Raw genomic sequence first — 7222 nt, 5'->3', positions numbered from 1 at the left:
TTTCCAATATAGCATAGAATTTAGAATGCAAAATTTGGCAGCCTTCAACTTGAGTGTTCTCGCTTTGTTTCTAGTCATGCCGGGCGATGGTGACAGATTTTTTAGCACATATATTATATCTGAATACCATGGGGACAGAGCAAACATTTCAGATACATGAATTGACGATCCTTCCTCATTCTCATCGGACATGGAAACAATTAGATTTATGTCCAAGGCATGCAGGTTTGATTCATCCATTAATCTCGCCAACCCCTGTCCTTTGACCAGCTTTGTGGGCTTTATTTCGACATCATATTCCAGCAAGGTTTATGTCCAAGGCATGTAAGTTTGATTCAGCCATTAACCTCGCCAACCCCTGTCCTTTGACAAGATTTGTGGGCTTTATTTCCACATCATATTCCAGCAAGGTTGCAATCCATTTGCCTCTTCTTCCTTCCGGATCGGTCTGCACTAGAACATCTTTTACAGCAGCGTTAAGAACATAGGCCAGAATATGAGAATGTAGGATGTATACCCGGACATCCTTCAATGACTTCACAAGTGTCAGGGCTTACTTGTCAATGATGTTGTACCTTAAAGCTGCATCTCTTATAGCCCTGCTAAAGAATGCTATGGGGTCTTTCTTGATCATCTCTTTTCTGCAATAATACTGCTGCAATAGTGTGCTCCGAAGCAAATGAAAATAATATGAAATCTTGAGTGTAGTCTGGGCTTACTAGAATTAGAGCTGAAGAAAGGGCCAATTTGACCAAGTTGAAAGATTTTACAGCCTCCTCTGTCCATTTCACCTGGTTTTCCTTCTTAAGCATGTTGGTCATTTATCTTAAGTGTTCAGTAAGATTAGGCACAAAGCGACGCAAAAAATTCATCTTACCATTGAACGATTGTATCTCTTTTTTGTTACGGGGCAGATCGATTTGCTGAATTGCTTGCGCACATGCTGGGTCAATACGAATGCCATCCTTTGAAATAATGTGCCCGAGTAATTTTCCTTCCTCCATGGCAAACAAGCTCTTCTTAGGATTTAGCGATAAACCATATTTTCTGCACTTTTGAAAAACAGTTTTTAGATGGTGCATGTGTTCTTCATCAGATTTGAAAAAAACTGTCAAATCATCCAAGTACACCACCAAAAACACATCCTTCTCATTCGCAAAAGCCAAGTCCATTTCACGCTGAAATGTAGCACCTGCATTCTTTAAACCGAAAGGAATTTTGGCATAATGAAAGGTTCCCCATGGAGTGGTGAATGTTGTTTTGTCTCGGTCATCCTCATGGAAAAAAAATTGGTTATATCTGGAATAACTATAAAGCAGTGACATACGAGATGCCCCCACTACTCGCTCAAGTATATGGTCCATGTTGGGCAGTGGATAGTTTTCCTTTAGTGAGACTTTATTGAGGTTTCTGAAATCAATGCATAGACATATCTCACCGGTCTTCTTTCATACAGGCACCAAGCTAGAGATCCAATCTGAAAATCTGATGGGCACAATGATACCTGACTTGTACAACCTGTTTACTTCCTTTTCGATAGATGGCAGCAACTTTGGATTTATCCTTCTTAGCTTCTGTCTAAATGGTTTTTGATTGGGCTTGATGGGCATTGTGTGCTAAATTATATTGGTATCATAGGTCTTTAAATCAGAATAGTCCCAAGCAAACACATATGCAAATGAAGCCATCAAACTGATGTATTTTTCCTTAATCTTTGGCAGCAAAGCTTTAGACAATTTTACCAACTTAGGATTGGCAGTTGTTCCGATGTTGACCTCTTCTACACCCTTTTCTGTTGGCTGCAATGTTGGCTTACGGGCTACATCATCTTGATCAAAAAGTTCTTCTAGAGGTATCAAGCCTTTAGGAATAATATTATTCTTCAGCTGCAACACGTCCATTTCGTTGATTTGCACTTCGTCTGCACCATTCCCTTTGCCATCGTCATTTTCTACATCGATTGAGGTTTCTTTGAACTTGCCTTTGTTTTTCAGAAAATCCTTAATCTCCTCATCATCTTGAAAGACTTGCCAATATCTCTGATTGTTTGGAATGGTTGGAAGATGCTTGACATGGATTTCAAATTTATAGCTGGAGTTCATGGGGATCTTCAAACTACTTGCTGCCTTGGCAAGAGCATCAGCAATACTATTTTGTATACGGGGCACACATGTCAAGGTGTATTCTAAAAATAATTTTAGGATGTCTAAAACTGCATTACAGTAGGCCCACATCCTAGGATGCTTTGCTTGATACTCGCCTCTGACCTACTTTATTACCAATTCGGAGTCGCCATATACCAAAATCCTTTTAGCATTCAGCTTTCTAAGAATCTTCAGGCCAGCAATCAGAGCTTCATACTCAGCTTCATTGTTTGAACACTCAAAGGCCAACTTGTAAGAGCAAACCCTCACGTGACTAGGCACTTTGTTTGGGGCGGAGAAAGGACTGCGTACCCAAATTCCAATTCCAGCGTCATCATTTCCTACTACTCCATCAAAATGCATGGTCCAAAAACCTTCTTCCTCCGCTTTTAAGTGCTAGAAATCTATTTGTTGTGCCTTGCCTGCTTGTTGTCCATTGCTTTTAGCTGATTTCCCAACATTTTTCCGCTTTTCTTGTCCTTCTTTCTTCAAAATTTCTCTGAAATTTTCTGTTATTTCCGGAATATCATCTGCTTCTACTATCTGACTATCTATATCATTTAAACTATCTGAAAACAAAACAAAAGACTCTAAATCTGTATGTACATAGTTAATTAGATGATCTATGGGTTTCTCCTTGCTTGTGATCATATATTTCATTTTTTGTTCCCGATATAATTTCCTCATTTGTCCAAACACTGAGATCATTGCATAGGAGAAATCCAGTTGTAGTGTCCCTTTCAATTTCACTACCCAAGACCTGGAAAGGAGCATGCCAAACCTTGGAGGAATATTTGCTACCACCACATCCATCAAAACATTTTTCATGGGAAGCTGATCCAAGCTCACAACCAAGTCTTTGATGAGTCCTATACATCTCACTATGCTGGAATCAAATGAATAGAGATCGTGGTTCTGTTGAGTGATGTCCAGACCGAGCTTATCCATGATAGCCTTGGGCATGAGATTATGAGGAGCTCTAGAATCGAACATGGCATTATGTAACACAAAATCATGTAATCTTAAACTGATCTAAAAGGGTGGCACATCGCTATCAGGAGACTCACCATTTGATGTTGATCCAAAAATCATTTCAAGTTGATCATCTTCTACATTTACCATGTCGGACATTGGGTCCAAATTTAACATTTTAGATCAAGGGGATGGATACCTTTAACTTAGAAATCTCATTCTCTAAGCTAAAAGCGAGAGTCTTTTCTACCTCTTTGACTGGGATTTCTTTCCTTTCTTCTTCTTTTGGTGCAGCTTGCTACTGTGATTGTTCTGCTGATTTTGATTTGCTGCTCTCCAGACCAATCGCCTCCTTTCCTTTTCTTTGTGTAGTTGATGAATCATTCTTTGCTGCTTCAACCTCCTTTTTTTTTGAATTGGCTTGGACGGCACTCTGTTTCTAAGTGAATATCATTGTTGTTGTGCAGATAGATCGTTCATATACCCCCTTTGATATTCCTCTAATTCTTGTTCCAAAATAGTGTCACTAGCTAGAATGAAATCTGCATCTTTGCCCATAGCTGAAGTCACTGCACACTCCTCTTCTTCGGTAATGTAAGTAGGCAGCTCATCTGGAGTAAAGAGGTAGTTTTCTTCACCTATTACATTTTCATCCTCATCTAACTTCGGTCCATGCACAAAATTTTGTTGCAAAGGTGTTTGTATCCGCTGTTGTGTTGTCTGCTCTCGGGGTCGCTGATCTCTCTGTCTGATTCTATATTGTGGCTGCTGCTGACCATGGAAGTTAGGATTTCTAACTTGTGGCTCAGGCTTGTCGAGCTTCACCCTTTCAAGCATTTGCTCTACCTTTGTGAGTAGTTGATCCATTGAAGAATATTATTCCTTAACGGTGACTTTCTTTTCTGATTTCGCTCTAGCTCTTTTGGACAACAGATTTGCTTCAACGCTGACCGCAATTTTCTGCATGTCTTCCATTATGGCCGATTCTCTCTCTCTTAATTGATGGGCCATGTCAACATCAAAACCATCTAGAAACTTCATCATATCTAGTCTCACAAGTGGCTTTAGATGATCTGGAATCTCGTTATAAACCGCATTAAATCTAACACAATAATCTTGGACCGACTCACCTGCGTTTCGTTTAATTTGCTCATATTCAGCCAGAATTTGAAGGGGATTCTTTTTCACTTCCCTTCGGTTTTAAAATTTTCTTTGTAGTTTAGCCAAGGTAGCGACACGTGCTTTCGGCAAACCTCTAAACCATTTCCTCACTTCACCTGCAAATGTCTACACAAAGAGTCTCATTGCCACATTCTCCTCATCGATCTCATGAAGTTCATATAATTCTACCATTTTGTCTACATGTTGCTGAGCAGTAATTTTGTTAGGAGTGCCATCAAAAAATGGGATTTTTCTTTGATAATCTGAGGGCATATCATCTAGAACTTGGGGCATAACATGGGGTGCGAAACAGGCAGCCATCACTCTCGGTGGATTTGACCTTGGAGGTGTTGGAGGAGTGTGCACAGTTTGCAAGGGGCTAGCAATTGGAGTTTGGGGCTATACCGCAATATAATTATCGATCAATCTGTTAGATCTTTCTGTTTCTAAGTCTACAAGAAATTGCGGATTGGGGACAGTATAGTCGACAACCCTTTCAGACTTAGACACAAACAATGATATCTCAAAACACTCGTCAAACTCAAGCTCTTCAAGATACTCAAAAATGTCAGGAAATGAATGGGATTTGAACACGAGAGTTATGGTGCTTTCTTTACGAAGGAGTCTTGAAATCAAATTGGGGTTCTCGTAGATGTGAGGAGGATCCGGGTCTAGATTGGCTCTGGTATATCGTCTAGAAGCCAACGTGCTATTGAGAAAAATCACAGGACACAACCAATTTACTCAGCCTATCCAATCCTAAGCTCATCATCCGGAAGCTTAGAATTATTATGAAACAAGGGGATTTAATTTCAGTTTAATATCCCCAGTGGAGTCGCCACTATGTTAGCACCTAAATCTGCCCTTGGCTGAGGGAAGGCAAAATTCAGGGTAACCACAAACCACACTCAGTCTAGTAGCTAGCCGTACCAGAACAAGAGAGGGCTCTCTCTGAGTCATGCTCATTGAATAGATAAGCAAAACGATCTGAGATGACTCACAGTGAAATATTGATCTTAGGCTAGTAAGTGAATAGGGATACAAGAAACAATTTTTATGAATGACCGAGCTTCTGGGATGGTATGGGACCAACGGTCAGGAAAGAACAAAGAATTTAATACAAAGGCACAGATTACTTCGTGAGGCAAGGCAGGCATAAAGTGTAGAAATTTAGTTTGGAATAACGCGAAATGGAGGGATTGTTGAGGAGAGTGAAAAGGGCATAGGAACATGAATCCTTTTCAACAGAAGAAGAACACTAAACATGAAATTTCCCATAGGCAGAGCAATAAAATTGAATTCTACCTAATCTCACTCAAAAAAATTCACTGGAAATGAACATGAATTGAATTATGAAACATAACAAAATACATATGAAAACATAAGAGAAACATTTGCTACACTCACAACCACAATAATCTCATGAAACAAAGTCGTTGCCTTTCATTAATTCTCTGTAAAAAATATACAATGAAGAAAAAGAGTTTCTTTCCCATAGTATCTCAGAAGTTACAAGCCAACCAACCCTTTGCAAATAGCTTGCATACAATATATAGAATTTGTCATGAAGAGATAGAACACCCAAGGGTTGGGGAGTTACTCAAATCATTACAAAATGGAGATGAAGAGCCAACCATCAACTACAGGTGCATCGTTACAAACATGACAAATGGCTTGGGTGACCCATCACCTTCCTTCACCACTTGGATAGAAGCCAATCTGGAGAAAAAATTCTTTAATTCTGCCTTTGGTGCCAAAAAACTAAAGTGTAAATGAGCGGGCTTGCTTGGAGAAGTCGCTAACTGAAATTTCGTGAAACGGAAGCAAATTTGGCAATTTTTCCTCTGTGCGCCGTGTTACTTTGGGGCCTATTTTGGGGCACTTTCAGGTGTCCAAAATGTTCCCAAGTAGGCTTGTTGGAAATCCTATCTTGTCTACTTTCTAACCCAACTAGAATTTTTTAATTTGGTGCTCATTTGCCCCTCCAAATCTCCATTCTCCCAAGAATGCTTCCTGTGTGTCAAAAAAGGGGCAAAGAGGTCATTTTTTGGGTGTTTTTGACCTCTAGGAGACTCAGATCTTGCCCAAATTTCTTGTCCGGACACCAGTAGTCATCATTTTCCCTGCTGAATCCAAAAATGCAAACCATTCCTCATTTGGAGCTCTATATTTTTAGCGCCACGCCACTCAGGGAGAAAATCCCTGTTTTTTCCCAAAATTTTGTGATGTAACCAAAAATTCCCAAAATTTCTTGAAATTTGGGCTAGAGGTTCTCTATGGGGTGCTATGATGCAAGATTCGAAGCCGATCTTAATCTTTTGCCTCCTTTTCCTTTCTTGTTACTTTCCTCAATTTCGCTTTCAAACTCTTTATTCAGGCCTTGGCGCTCATGTTTCATGCCCTGTAATGAAAAGCCATGTGTCCCAATAGAGCAAGGCCCTTGTCGGCCTTGTCTAGCAACCTCTCCAAATGCATGTTGACCCTCTCAAGATTAGCCTCCCGATCCTCATTTATTTCTTGCTCCAATGATGTGAGCTCAACTCTTCTCCTTTGAGCAGCTTGGTGATGCTCACGAATGTTTTGCAACTCCATGATCGCCTAATGGTCCTCAAGTTGCTTGTTTCTCTACTCCAGGTACTTCATGTTCCACTTGGCCCTCTCCAAGTCAAGGGATAAGGCCTCAATCTCTAATTGCTGCTCCTGGATGATCTCTTTGAGCTCTACATGTGTTGGCTCTGTGTTTGTCTCATCATCATGAAGGAGAACGAACTTGGTCTCTCGTTCACCTGATGGCCTTTCCTCCTGCACTGGCTCCTCACCTCTGCCCTACTCCTATGATGTTGATGTAGGAAGTGATGCCCCTTCCACCCCAGGTGGAGATAACACTCGCTTTTCTGCTGCAAATGAAGGTCTACTGCCTTTCTGATAGGTGATGTATATTGGCA

The sequence above is a fragment of the Pinus tabuliformis genome, chromosome 1_2 (genome assembly GCF_031772625.1).
Source record: "Pinus tabuliformis cultivar Carrire ecotype Pingquan chromosome 1_2, CPIR1, whole genome shotgun sequence".
Classification (NCBI taxonomy): Eukaryota; Viridiplantae; Streptophyta; class Pinopsida; order Pinales; family Pinaceae; genus Pinus; species Pinus tabuliformis.
The sequence above is the reverse complement of the archived record's forward strand: the minus strand, read 5'-3'. Positions refer to the sequence as shown.